The 15,743-nt window shown below is 47.0% G+C and overlaps 1 pseudogene; it reads right to left on the reverse strand.

The window, feature by feature from the left end:
- The window catches only part of LOC140198442 (uncharacterized), a 50,268-nt pseudogene extending 43,245 nt beyond the window's left edge, over positions 1–7,023 (reverse strand).
- Between the last annotated feature and the right edge of the window lie 8,720 nt (positions 7,024–15,743).

The following is a 15,743-nucleotide window of genomic DNA, read 5'->3' on the forward strand; positions in this document are numbered from 1 at the left end:
GGAGACAGGCTGGGGTCTTGGGTCTTGGGTCTTGAGGCTGCTAACTCAAAGGCTGGAGCTCGGAGACAGACTGGGAACTGAACATCAACATAGAGCTGGGACTCATCTTTATCTCCACACCAAGGTGGGACAGGTCCATCCATCGGGTAACAGCAGAATGGCCGGACTTACCCAACAGAGGCAAAGGCAAGACAGGACTGGTCCCCCCGCAGGGTAACGGCAGTACGGCCTGACTTTCCCCACGGAGGTGAGGACAAGAAGAGACAAACACCGAAGAATGACAGACAGTTCCCTCTCTGCATCAGGTAGCTCCGGGTCGCAGTTACAGCCAGCAACCTAGGCTGGCTACGGAAACGGCTGGATCCCTACCTAGCTCGAAGTGGCTGACGGCCACTCATCTGGCCCGGGAAAAGGCCGAATCCGTACCGCAAAGACAGCTCTGAATACTGACAGCAAGGCTCCATGAAGCAATAGTTCTCTAACGTGGCCACAAAATGGCAAGTGGCCGCTCTGGCCTTCCACCAGCAGGTTGCTCCCAGGGAATCTTGACAAGGCAAACCAGCAGCCCACACTCGACCCCAAGGCCACTTATATTCCAAGCCCCAAGATGGGAATCAGGTGCCTATGATTAACTCAACCAAAACAAGGGACAGCTGGAAGACCCAGAATCCTGAGTCCATAGACCAGACCATGAACCGGAATGTGGACTTCACGGAGTGGACCCATGACAGCGGCAGGGAAAATTGCGGGAGGTAATTCAGGAGGGAGAGGCTGACGTCACAGCCCAAGTTGGGCGAGTCTATTCAATGCTTGGAAAATGCATTTTACACTCAACAGACTACCATCCTCCCCCCGTGCAATACAACACTCACTAATTATCAACCTACCGTACTACCCTCCATGCAATACAGCGCTCACCACTTATCAGAATACCATCCTCCCCTCTGTGTAATACAGCACTCACAAATTATCAGCCTACCATCCTCCCCTCCGTGCAATACAGTGCTCACCAATTATCAGCCTACCATCCTCCCCTCTGTGTAATACAGTGTTCACCAATTATCAAACTACCATCTTCCCCTCCATGCAATACAGCGCTCACCCGTTACAAATGACCTCCCCTACCTCATGTTAAAAACCGAGAATGCACTCAAGCAAATAAAAATGGCCCAGCAGTGCATTCCCATACTGGACTGGGAGACCTCTAACGAGATTGCTAATGGGTCTGCTCGGTCACTGCCCACCACTGTGAGTGCTCGCATCACACGTTGTACTTAGTTTTTACATGATCTCTTGTGGAACCCCTAGCAACCTCTCACGGAATCCCAGTCGAGAAACTGTGCATTAGAGGCACAACAGCACCCGGTGTCAGAACTTCAGCTAAAATTTACTCACCTCTTCAAAAGGGCTTGAATATCCTGAGGGGAAAGAGAGAGAATAGGATTGAGTGAAACTGTAGTTGAAACTCTCTGGAAGGGTTGGAATATGAAGGCTAGGCACTCAACCAGAGGAAAGACTTAGGAACTAATTTGATTGTTTTCCACAGCAAAAGCCTTCTCTCTGAGGTTACTTCTCTAGGTCCTCCAATACTTTCTTCTCTTCTCAAAAACCAAACTGTTTGAACAGCTACTTCCCTTCAACCATTCAGCTGAAATCAGCAAAACCCAAATCACGACAGTTTATCATCACTGTGACCACTTTGATCCTTTGAACTAAAATGAACTTTGTTTTAATTATATTCTTCCTTATAAAAGTTGTGTATGATTTACGTTTCAATTATGTTGTGAGGAGGGGCCACTTTCTAGGATCAGAAAAGGCTGCAGAAGGTTGCAAACTTAGTCAGTTCTAACACGGGAACATGCTGCCCCAGTATTGAGGAGCTCTTTAAAAGGCAATGTATCAAAAAGACAGCATCCATTATTAAAACAAAACACTGGAGGGTGGAGTGTCTCTGTCAGTGAGGCATCTCTCCAGCTCTCTCTCTCTCTCGTGGTCGTGATGCAGTGATGCACCACACTGGGGAATGGGGACTAGCACAGGGTCTGTGGTTGGGTGGGAGTGCAGAGTGGGGAGGGACTGGGACCAGGCCTGGAATGGGACAACTGGGGACAAATGCGGGAGGATGAAAGGCAGGGTAGTGGGATACAGTGGAGGGGAAAGAAGGGGCAGAGGATGTGTTAGGGAAGAGCGAAGCACAGAGAGGGGGAAGAGAAAGGGACAGGGGAGGATGGGGAGGGGAAGGGAGATGAGGGAAGGGGGAGAAAGGTGTATGATGTGAGATTGCATTGGTGGTGATATGATCAGAAGCAGCCGGGGCAAATACAGAGTTGGTTGTTACACAAGGGAGAGGTAGGTGGGACCGGTTTTGGGAAAGGAGTGTTTGGAGGAATGACATCAACTGTGTCTGTGCAGACACAGGAAACATGAGGTTGCCATTGTGATTCAGGACAGCCCATTCCTGGCTCCATTTCCACACTTATTTATTTAGACATACAGTGTGGAACAGGCCATTCCAGCCCAATGAGCCGTCCCAACCAGCAACCCAACAATTTTAACGCTGTCTAAACTCACCCACTAACTGGTGTCTTTGGACTGTGGGAGGAAACCCACATGCACATGGGAAGGATTACAGACTTTCTTTCTTACAAAGGACACTGGAACTCAACTCTGAACTCCAACACCTTGAGATGTAATCGCGTCACGGTCATCGCTATGCTACCATGCCACCCCACACCCCCATGGTATTTACCTGGGCTCAATCAATCCTCACCCCCATGGTATTTACCTGGGCTCAATCAATCCTCACCCCCATGGTATTTATCTGGGCTCAATCAATCCTCACCCCCATGGTGCTGACAGCACCACCTGGTGATGATTCAAGCAATTGCTCTGGGATTTCCACACTTCTGAGGATGATCTCCATTCCAGCAATCACACAGGAGTCAAACCCAGGGCCAGGATGGCAAGGGCAGGGTGTGAACCCACCGCTGGTTAGTCTCCGAACGTTTCTGAGTTTCTATTGAACTGACTGCACTCAGGAAACCAGTTTTAACCCTAATTGCCCATATAATTAAATTCACTCATTGGTATTTTAGACAGTTTGGATCCCCAGACAAGAAAGTGACTCATCCTGTACCTTGAGGAGCCCATGGGGATCGTCAATTTCCAATCTCACTTTTACATCTTGTATCACTGCTTCAAGTGAAGAGATTTCATCGACTGTTCTCTTTAAATTGTTTTCCAGTTGTGTTAGGATTTTGTCCGCTTCTCTCTGTAGCTCTGCTCCCATCTGCTGCTGTCTCTCACGCAGGAACTGGTGCATCTTCTCAAATTCAGCCCTGATCTCACAGCTCCGTCCATCAACCTGGTCCTGGATCAGAGTGAGGTTAGCAGAGAGTCACTGGCCAAATATAATTCATTGATTTGAATGATTTATTTTCTAAATAACACATTTGGTGCTGCTTGGAGTGGTTACTTACACTGGGGTCAGGGTTGCTTTATTTTTTTTAAAGTAAAAAATGGGCGCTGATTGGAGTGGGGTCAGAATAAACAATTGTAGACAGAATAATTGACCAAAATCCAATCCCACGTATCTGACTGGATCCCTGGGATTGATCTCCATTCTGGAATCAAAGAGAGAACAACATGCAGTGATGAGGACAGTTCAAGTTGTCCTTTGGGTCTTCAGTAAAGTGACAAGATTCCACATGGGAGTATGTTTGGAAAGGTTACACCGTAGGATCTGGGGTGAGGTGGCAAATTGTACCTACATACTTGGCTTGGCAATAGGAAGCAGATTGTGTTGTTTTAGTGATTGGATATTTGTGACCAGTGATTCGTCACCAATATCACCGATGGGACTCCTATTGTTTTGTTCTGCAGATCATCTTGGATAGGACTGTACAAGATATGATTTGTAAGCTTCCAGTTAACATGAAAATACTTGTGTTGATAGAGTGCAGAACAGTCAGAGCCTACAGGATGACATTGATCTGTTGGGAAATGAGGCAAAGTGGTGGCAATGGAATTTAATCTTCGGAAGTGTGAGGTGATGCACATGGGGTGGACTAATAAAGAGTTGGACATAGACAATAAAAGGCAACGTCTTAGACATTCAAAATGATGGAAGATCAGTCAGCATCTATAGAGGCAAAAGAATAGTCAAGGTTTCAGGTTGAGTCTCTTTATCATGACTGGGAGATCCAGGGGTGAGGTACAGACTGGAATCTAATCAATAGGTTCAGGGTGGTCTATATATAGAATAGTGGATCGCTGGACTATGTTGCAGACTGGGGTCTAATCAATGGGTGCAGGGCGTTTTTTTTTAATTTTAAATAATGGATACACAGGACTGAGTTACAGGCTAGGATATAAACAAGGGATTCAGCTGGTATCCATACCAATCTGTCATGGTGAGCGCTGGTATGACTGAACCCAAGTCCGGAGGAACGACAGAGTCCCATGTAGAGAATGAATACAGAGTTAATACATTGGAATTCCAAAAGTACTTCGGTGGCTCAACGGAATAACACCCTGAGACGAGATGTTCTCAAAACTCAACCCACTTAAATAATCACAGAATGCAGAAAGCTCTTGCCAGTCAAAATCAATTTGTGAAGATTAAACTGAAAATACCAGGGATTATTTACTCACTTCAAGACAACAATTCAAAAAGGGTCTTGGCCAGAAACGTCGACTGTACTTCTTTCCATAAATGCTGCCTGGCCTGCTGCGTTCCACCAGCATTTTGTGTGTGTTGCTTGAATTTCCAGCATCTGCAGATTTCCTGGTGTTTGTGTTTTCAAATTAACAATTTCAGCTGCTCTTTGTAACCTTCGGCGCACAGTGCCCTCTGACTCCCCACACAGGCCGGAGGAGCTCATTACATACAATGCTCAATATCTGGGAGCAAGAAACAGGCTGGAGTCTGATAAAGAGGTTACATGGTTTATATGTAAAATACTGGATACCCAGATGCTTCAGATTCCAGCATCTATAGTCTCTCGCGTCTCCACAGTGTACCCAGGGGTTGGGTGAGCAGTAAGGTTATGTTTGGATGGAGGCAGGGATCAAGTAACAGTGGACATTTGGAACCAGGTCTCTAACTTCTCATGTCAAATGATAAGGTCAGATGCTGAAAACAGTCCACACATTCCTTTCATTGTAGTTATTATTTACAGTCAGCTGCTTACATTTTGCTGTGGGATAGCATCGTACAGCTGGAAGGGACCTGTCACTGTCAGTCTCTTTATTTATTTATTGAAATACAGCATCGAAAAGGTCCTTCGAGCCATAACGCCCAGCAACCCCAATTAACCCTAACCTAATCAACAGACAATTTACAATCACCAATTAGACTACTAATTGAAACGTCTTGTCTTTGGTCTGTGGGAGGAAACTGGACACACAGCCCAGGGAACCATCCACGATCACCGAATGATTCCTTACCTTCAGCTGCCGGATCGCAGTCTCCCCTTCCTGCTGACTCCGAACACGCTGATTCATTCGCTCTTGCAGAAGCTTCAGTGATTCTTCCAACTTTTCCTGAAAGTCAGAAGACGCAGAGGAAGATCTGAGAAAGGACCCTTCTGAATCTGCTGACCGAAGTGGTGGAGGAGGGGCAGAGGACTGGGGGGCGATCTCGCACCTTGTGTCCCTGAACCCATGGGGGGAAATAGAATCATTCTTTCATACCTTCCCACCAGTCATGGTCACCTCCCCTTCACCCTTCATCTCCCAGTCCCTCTCTCTCATTCCCTTCCTCAATATTGTCCTTACCCCACTCTGCCCCTCCCCCACCACGCTGCATTTCCCCATTCTCCCCACCTCCCTCCTGTTGGATCGTCTCCAATCCGATTCTATTTGTCTTGTTTCTACAACTGCTGCACCTCGACCTCTCCCCTCCACACCTCCCAATTCTGCCCGAAAAAGTTCAAAGTAAATTTATTATCAAAATGTTTCTACATCTTATGTTGTTTGAGATTATTTTCCTTAGAAGCATTTATAAATAGAGTTTATGAAAACCTATACGAGTCCATTGGATGTGGAATCAGTTCAGTGTTGAGTTGAGTGAAGTTATCCACACTGTTTCAGGAGCCTGACGGACCTGGTGACTAGTACCTCCTTCCCAATGGCAGCAGCCAGAGAGCATGGTCTGGGTGAAAACCCACCTCCCCTCCCTTGCAGCCTCTCAGCTGTCAGACATCCCTCATCTACACTCCTCTTTCCGCCTCTCCCCATTCCTTCCTTTACACTTGACCTTTTCTTCCTTCCCTTTCTCTTGCCATGTTCTCCGATTTTCTTCCCGTTCAAAACGCCTTTTCCTTCGTTCTCAAACATCTCTCTCACACCCCCCCCCCCCCCACCGTTGTTAGTCCAACTCCGTCGCACCCTGGCAGCGTCCTGTTTCTAAGCGAGACAATCCCGTATCTCCTGCTCGGTCCCTATCGTTTTCCTTCCTCCCCGACCTTCATCGCCCTCTCTCTGCGCTCTCCACCCTCTCAAAGTTTCTCCATCTCCCTGTACTTTCGGCACTTACCCACCCGCCCCTCTCCCCGACCGCATGGCGGTGAGTTCAGGCGGGCGATCTCGCACCTTGTGCCCCTGGGCTGCCTCCTTTATCGGGATGACATTGTGCATCTTGTGCTGCGCAGACAGGCCACACACCAGGCAGATCATCTTCTGCTCCTCCTGACAGAACAGTTTCAGCTTCTCGTCGTGCTCCCGGCAGACAAACTCCTCCTTCCGCTCGGCCGCCCCCAACCTCAGCTGCCTGACCTGCTCCGCGACGTTGCTCAGGGTGTGAGCGGGCCTGGTGTTCCTCTGGGCGAACACCTGCCGGCACTGAGGACAGGAGACATCCCCCGAGACCCTCTCCCAAACCTGAGAGATGCACGCTGCGCAAAAGTGATGTCCGCACCCCAGAGAGACCGGATCGGTGAACACATCCAGACAAACTGTACACGTTAATTCCTGGACCAGGTTTGCAGAAGCCATCTTGGTCCTCTCTTCCCTACTCGGAACTTCCACATTCAATTCTGAGTAAGTGTTGCACTTCCTGTTTTTGACCCCATGTGACCTCTGAGAGGCTGCACCCTTGGAATTGCAATTGCTTTATTTTACCACAAGTACCGAGCCTGTCTTGCAGACTCTTCACACAGATCAGACCATTTCACCGTGTTGTCACAATGGGAGGCGCTGGGAAAGGACCTAAATGCGAGATGCATTAAGTACAAGGAACAGGACTTGTCTGTATCCAGTCAGATCCCTACTCTAGTCAAGGAGCAGGGACAAGAACGCAGACTTGGGCTAGGGCGTGGACAAGACAGGGAACCCGGACAAGGAACTATGCACCAGGAGCCTGGGCTTGGGCTCTGACCCAGAGACTGGACAAGGACCCAGAACCAGGGTCTTGCCTCTGGCTCAGGCCCCAGAACCAGGCAAGGACATGACATGTGTACGGGACAGGACGTGGCTGGGGTTCTGGGAGCCTGGCTGCAGGATCCCCAGGGCTGGGGTTCTGGGAGCCTGGCTGCGGGATGCCCGGGGCTGGGGTTCTGGGAGCTTCTCCTGGGCAGGACATGGAACTTCACCCCGCAGAGGCAAAGACTGGGAGGGTCAGACCCAACTGCAGGGTAACACCTAATGGCCTGCTTACCCGACAGAGGCAAGGGACAGGGAGGGACAGAACTAACCACAGGGTAACAGCAATCAGCTTGGCTTACCCTACAGAGGCAAGGACAGAAAAGGAGCTCAATCCAGGGTGGCTCTGAGTCTCAGGGCAGCCAGCAACCTTGGCTGACTACAGAAACAGCCAAATCCATACCACAATGACTGCTCCAACAAGTGGCAACAAGGCTCCATGAAGCAGTGGTCCTCCAACCAGGCCTAGAGATCACAAATGGTTTCACTAGCCTTCCATCAGCAGATTGCTCCAAGGGGGACTAATAAGACAAACTAGCAACCCACACTCAACCCTACGGCTACTTATATTCCAAGCTGCAAGATGGGAATCAGGTGCCTATTATTAACTCAACCAATCGAGGGACAGCTGGAAGAGCCGGAGTCCTGAGTCCACGGACCGGACTGTGAACCGGAATGCGGACTTTGCGGACCGGACCATGACACGGTGTATAGAGGTAGAGAATAACAGAATGCAGAATGAAGTGTAACAACCACAGAGAAAGTGTAGTGCAGGTAAGCAATAAGGCGCAAGGTCATAACGAGGTAGATCGTGAAATCAAGGCGTTGTTCTCATGTCTTTCTGCAGATGTGCAGTAGAGAGCATTCGAACATGTTGGTATGAATGGTTTCGACACTCCACTGCGGCGGGCAGAAGGCTCTGTAACGGATTGTCAAAACTACCCATCGGCAACAGCCTACTCGCCATCAAGGACTTATATAAATAAAGGGGCTGGAAGTATCATGAAGGATCCTACCCAAACTGGTCATGAACGCTTTGTCCCACTCCCATGAGAGAGGGGGCTGCATAGCATCCACGCCAGGAGCACCAGGAGATAAACTGTGAGAGAAGAACAATGAGAGAAGAACTGACAGCAGTATGTTTTTTTAACATAGAACATGGAATAGTACAGCACAGTACAGGCCCTTCGGCCCACAAAGTTGTGCCAACCCTCAAACCCTGCCTCCCATATAACCTACCCCCCACCTTAAATTCCTCCATGTACATGTCTATTGGTCTCTTAACTTTCACGAGTGTATCTGCCTCCACCACTGACTCAGGCAGCACATTCCACGCATCAACCACTCTCTGAGTAAAAAACCTTCCTCTAATATCCCCCTTGAACTTCCACCCCTTAACTTAAAACCATCTCCTCTTGTATGGAGCAGTGGTGCTTGGAGTTTGATATTCTAAAGTGTACCACCTCACACTTCTCTGGGATGAACTCCATCTGCCACTTCTCAGCCCGCTTCTGCATCCTATCAATGTCTCTCTGAGATCTTCGACAATCCTCTATACTATCTACAACACCACCAACCTTTGCGTCGTCTGCAAACATGCCAACCCACCCTCCTACCCCCACATCCTGGTCATTAATAAAAATCACGAAAAGTAGAGGTCCCAGAACCGATCCCTGTGGGACATCACTAGTCACAACCCTCCAATCCGAATGTACTCCCTCCACCACGACCCTCTGCCTTCTGCAGGCAAGTCAATTCTGAATCCAGCTGGCCAAACTTCCCTGGATCCCATGCCTTCTGACTTTCTGAATAAGCCTACCGTGTGGAACCTTGTCAAATGCCTTACTAAAATCCATGTAGATCACATCCACTGCACTACCCTCATCTATTTGCCTGGTCACCTCCTCAGAGAACTCTATCAGGCTTGTTTTCTTTTTTAACTTTATATAGAATCATATTTTAACAAAATAAACTTTATTCATAATAAAATATTTACGAGATTGAACCATGCGATGCGCTTTCATTTGTTATATTTACTGTCAATGCTTTCTGAACTAATGTTTATGAATGATATGATTTGCATTCACACTCACCAACAGCCCTGCTGCCAGTCCTGTGGCTCTCCGGGGATGGTATACTGCTATGATAATTGAGGGGCTTCTTCGACCCACGCTGCCCCTCCCTCTCCAGTACGAGAAGACCCCTACTCTGTGTTCCTGTCCCACCGAGCTCTTGCGGTGGCTGCACCAAGCGTCAGTGCGTCCCTCAGCACGTACTCCTGCGGCCTGGAATGTGCCAGTCGACAGCCTCCCTCACGGACATCTCGATGTGCTGGCAGATAAAATTATGAAAAGGAGGGATGAGACAAAAGAATGAAAGTTATTTCCACTGGTCAGTGAGACTGGAACTAGGGGACATATCCTCAAGATTAGGGGGAACAAATTCAGGAAGGAGATAAGGATAAGCTGATTTTCCCAGACAGTGGTGAATCTGGAATTCTTAGCCCAGGAAAACAGCAGAGGTTACCTCATTAAATAAATATTAAGATACAGTTAGATAGGTATTTGCATTGGAAGGGAATTAGGGTGATGGGGAAATGGCAGGTAGGTGGAGGGGCAGCTCCCTCATAGAAGGTCAAAGATCTCGAGAACTCTTCCTCAAAGGTCATAAAAGAGGAATCTTCAAAACAGTTTTAAAATGGAGGCAAAAGACAAAAGGTTGCCATGATCAGGTGGGACCGCGGAGTTGAGCTGATCAGCTACGACCCTGTTGATTAAGGAACAGCTTTTGTGTTGCCCTTAAGACATTTATTTGACTCTGTTGGGTCTACACTTTAAATGATTTGTTTGTAACTATTTTCTAGTTAAAGTTAAAGGTTGATAATTATGTTACAGTCTAACAAAGGTAAATTCATTGTCTATGGTATATCGCGGCATGTGATGATGTCACCTCCGGTTTCGCCGTGTCTTACGTGTAGCTTCCGGTTCGGAGAAGATGAGAATGTGGGTGCCATGCGTGCGGCTTGATCGTGAGGAGGCAAACACGAGGAATTCTGCAGATGCTGGAATTTCAAGCAACACACATAAAAGTTGCTGGAGAACGCAGCAGGCCAGGCAGCATCTCTAGGAAGAGGTACAGTCGACGTTTCAGGCCGAGACCCTTCGTCAGGACTAACTGAAAGAAGAGCTAGTAAGAGATTTGAAAGCAGGAGGGGGCTGGGGAGATCCAAAATGATAGGAGAAGACAGGAGGGGGAGGGATGGAGCCAAGAGCTGGACAGGTGATTGGCAAAAGGGATATGAGAGGATCATGGGACAGGAGGCCTAGGGAGAAAGAAAGGGGGAGGGGGGAAGCCTAGAGGATTGGCAAGGGGTATAGTGAGAGGGACAGAGGGAGAAAAAGGAGAGAGAGAAAAAGAATGTGTCTATATAAATAAATAACTGATGGGGTACGAGGGGGAGGTGGGGCATTAGCAGAAGTTTGAGAATTCAATGTTCATGCCATCAGGTTGGAGGCTACCCAGACGGAATATAAGGTGCTGTTCCTCCAACCTGAGTGTGGCTTCATCTTTACAGTAGAGGAGGCCATGGATAGACATCCTCTGGGCTTCCCGTTTCCTCTTTCTTTCTCCCTAGGCCTCCCGTCCCATGATCCTCTCATATTCCTTTTGCCAATCAACTGTCCAGCTCTTGTCTCCATACCTCCCCCTCCTGTCTTATCTTATCATTTCAGATGTCCCCCTCCCCCTCCCACTTTCAAATCTCTTACTAGCTCTTCTTTCAGGTAGTCCTGACGAAGGGTTTCAGCCCCAAACGTCAACTGTACCTCTTCCTAGAGATGCTGCCTGGCCTGCTGCATTCACCAGCAACTTTTATGTGTGTTGATCGTGAAGAGCTCTGTTTCTGCCCACAAAGAAACATTATAGAAGCAACGTCGTAAGTTCATAAGAAAGTATTCGAAGTAAAAATATTAAGACCGTTTCTGTTAACGGAAGCGGCATGTGTGACGGCGTTTCAATTTCAAACGCGGGGTGGGCTCGGACCCGGCGGTGGTTTGACGTGACTCCCTCGCTCCCTACGTGCAACGGCTGGAGAAACTCGCTAAAAGAAGAGACCGCGCATGGTCTCCAGAATGAAACAGGCACTGTATATGTTTGTATTTTATTTATCAACGGTTTTCACCGTACAACGTTAATGTGGAAGAGTGAACAGTAAATGGTTAACCTCACTACGACTCTGTCTTCATCGGCTCCGGTTTAACTTGGTGTTTAGTCAGAGTTTCAACACACTGCACAAGAACACAACAGCTTTATTCATCACATACATTTCCATGTATTAGGAATTTGCTGACGTGTTTTGATCAGGGCGTGACATGCAACAGAAAACAGCAACATTCAGCAATAATATAGAATTATGTAAACAGTAAAGTTAGAGGTGAAATACCAAAAAGAAATAAAATGTTTGTAAATACATTAATGCCAGCTTGTATTTACAATGTAAACAGGATGATAACATATGCTTGAAGGTTTTTACAGTGCAGTTCAGTGATGGGGGTAATACACAGACGAAGTGTGGAGGCTCCGATTAACTGTATAACGGGAGAAGAATGGTTTTAATAGCACTATGGAATTTTACAGGTTTTCCTGCCCACGTGCCAATATGGCAATACAGGACTGGGTGGACAAATGGTCTCTACCTGTTCTTCATCCACAATAATGCTCTCAGCAGGTTTGCCTCGAGCCCTCCTTGTAAAAATAACCTCCTGTCTTGGGGTAAGGCAGTTCTCCTGAATTCCTCGGCTGACTGACTGTTGGTTAATTGTTTGGAGTCTGTGGTGACAGGCTTGCTGTGGTCATATTCCACACAGACACCATGTGACAGGGTTGCAATTCCTGTTTAGACCCTGTGTGACCAGAGAAAAGTCTGCAGACATGGAATTGCTGTCGGTTTCTTATTGCCACATGTACTGAGATACAGAGAAAACCTTGTCTTGCATACTCTTCATACAGATCCAGACATCCCACCTCTCCCGGAAGTTCCGGGAGTCTCCCGCATACCGATAGTGGCTCCCTGATGCCCGGAAATTATATACAATATCCCGGAAATCGATTTTTTTGAGAGGGAGTGGGAGACCGAGCATCCTGATTGGTCTCTCTTCGTGCTAAGAGTGGTCCCCGACCACCGGGCCGTGAGGAAACAATATGATTTGGCAATATGATACAATATGAGTCAGCTGCACCTTTCCTCATTCCCTGTCACACACTGTTGAATTTTGACGCACGTGAGGTCATCAGTGACCCAAGTCGTGCAAAGGAATGGGTCTGTGACCCATTTGTGAATGTCCCCGGTGAATCATCCATGTCAGCGCGGGAAGAAGATCAACTCCTCGAGTTTGCAAATGACGGTGGGCTGAAAAGTATGTTTGACATAACATCTCTGCCGGCATTCTGGATCGAAGTCAAGGCTGAATATCCTGAGATAGCCACGAAAGCAATAAAACGTTGCTTCCATTTCCTACATATTTCTGCAAAGCGGAGTTTTCTGCAATGAATGCAACGAAAACTAAATTGCGGAATAGACTGGACATCAGGAACCCCCTTCGAGTATCGCTGTCTCCCATCACTCCTCGATAGGACCATGTTGTTGTAGGAAAACAAGCCCAGGGCTTCCACTGATTCAGCGATATTGGTGTGTTGCAATGATTTTATATGTTCATACAGGGAAAATATGTGCTGTGTGTTTAATATCCAAATATTACTTAAAATGTTATGATACTATTGACTTATAAGTGATGTATAATTCAGTGGTCCCCAATCTCCGGGCCGCAAAGAATACAGCGGTGGCCGGAACGCACCCAGCACATTTTTAAGAAAAAAGCCGAAATAAACAAACTAGTTAATTCGGTGCCGCCCAGCACGTAAATGTTGGCCCAGATCAGAGGCGATTGCCGATTGCGTCGTCTCTGATCTGGACTGACATTTACATGCCGGGCGGCACCTAATCAATCAGCTTGTTTATTTCGGCTTTTTTCTTAATGATGTGCTGGGTGCGTTCTGGCTACCGTTGTACCGCTGCATTCTTTGCGGCCCGGAGGTTGGAGACCACTGTTATAATTGACTTATCACTACATTCATGTGAGGAAAATATGTGCTGTGTGTTTAATATTAAATTCATTAGATAAACCCCTTTAGAAACGAAATTGAGTGTATTAGCCACTTACAAGTGACTGATAGTTGACTTATCACCTATGTTCTGGGTCACATTTAACACCGCCCCCCCCCCCCCCACCACTGGGTCGGCCGTTCCACAAGAATATTGTCAATATTAAACCGGTCCGCGGTGCAAAAAAGGTTGGGGACCCCTGATTTAAACTGGCTGGCTAGTTTAAAGCTCCGTGCTTAAAGTTGTAATAGAATAAGCATGATAATATAAGTACATATTTTGATGTCACATTTGCTGCATATACCCAACTTGGTTTACAGATTAGACAAAATCACTAAACAAAATATTACATACACCCTTGGAGGTCAATGGGGGGGCGTGGAATATGGGGTTGTGGGGGGCTGGGATGCTACCTCCCTGAAATGAGTTTTTGCAGGATGGGATGTCTGCGAAATATTACAGCATGTATAGAGCCAGAACAAGCACAGAACACAGATTAAAGTTACAAAGTTAACAGTTGCAGAGAAACACACACAAAATGCTGGAGTAACTCAGCAGGCCAGGCAGCATCTATGGTAAAGAGTTCAGTCGACGTTTCAGCCCGAGACCCTTGCTTGTGTAGCATACTGTAAGGTTTCACTGCTAATGTAATGGTTTCTCTGTAGCAGCAATGCTTGGGTTATGACTAGAGATAAAGGGGTTTGGAACGTTGGGGTATCTAATGAGAGAAATGTCGTTCTTTCTTGTGAGTCTGGAAGAGAGATTTATGCGGTCTTTTGCTGGGGAGAGATGAGGAGAGGAGACACGAATGGAGAGAGTTGGTTGACTGCCAGACAGAGTGGACTTGGAGCGAGGGTCCGAAGGTCAGTGACGATCCGAGGAGGTCGATGGTGGGCGACCGGTTTATCAGTGAGCTCCAACATTGTTTCATGAGAATGGGCCCTGTTTGTTTCATTTCCTTTTTTACTAACTATATAGTCAAATTAAGAATTATATAGCTCAATCATTTAATCGCATATTGTGTACTGTTCGTTATTTCCGGGTACTGATTTGTAATGGGGACACATTGCGCAGCATCCACCCAAAAGATATTTCATAAGTTTGGTCGGGCCGGGACCTATATTGAGCAGCTAGCAGAAGCGAGAGTTACACTTGTATTTGCAGCACCTGCAAACTTTCTCTTGTTTTATAACCGTGGCAGAGAAGGTGGCGGTAGGTGCTTTAAAACTTTTGTTTCTGCTGTCCCATGGGAGAGAGGGGTTAGATTGTTTCTGGACTGGGTTTATATACTAGGTTTGTCTAGGTTAGCACAATGTGGTGGGTTGAGGGGTCCATACTGTATTATACTGTTCTGTGTTCTGTTCTATTTTTTTCACAAACATCTGGATCTTAAAACCAACTTCACTGAGAGGGAAGCTGAGGAGGGGAAAGTGACTATGAAAATGCTATTTTTTTTTCTTCCTTATTTTATCCTGAAACCAAAAATAAACTCTCATTCAGATTCCATGGATTTTCTGGAAAGGAGAGAAACTGGACAAAGCATTAGTAACTAATAAGATTGACCTTGTAATGGTGAGTCATGTGTTTTCTCCCTGTCTCCTGTATCTTGTCGTCCAACATCTCAGTAGTTTACTTAACGGATACCAGGATGAAGTGGGATGCCGAAAGAGGAAAGGTTCCGTCAGCTCAGTAGTTGTTGGAGATGTGAAATAAGAGTGGAAAATACAGGAAACACTCAGCAAGTCGGGCAGCCACTGTGGAGAGGGAAACTCATTTGATATTTCTGATCTGCTTATGTGTTTGCAACATATTTTCATTTATCTTCGGCACTCTAAACTTTAGTGTAGAAGAGGGAGAGGTGAGTGATTGGATTGGAATTGGCTTATTTTTCTCAAATGTACTGAGGTGCAGTAAAAAGTGTGAACTGCATACTGTTCATACAGATTAAATCATTACACAGTTCATCCAGGTAGAATGAGGTAAAACAGTAACAACTACATTGAAAATCCAGTGCAGGTAGACAATAAGGTACAAGATCATGACAATTGTCTCAGGGTAGACAGACTGTCACAAACCAGGCTCCACAACAGGAGAACCACCCCCCCCCCCCCGACCCTGCCCTGGCATCAGATGCTGGTGTTTCTGTCTGCCCTTTGTGCCG

The sequence above is a fragment of the Mobula birostris genome, chromosome 5, assembly GCF_030028105.1.
Source record: "Mobula birostris isolate sMobBir1 chromosome 5, sMobBir1.hap1, whole genome shotgun sequence".
NCBI lineage: Eukaryota > Metazoa > Chordata > Chondrichthyes > Myliobatiformes > Myliobatidae > Mobula > Mobula birostris.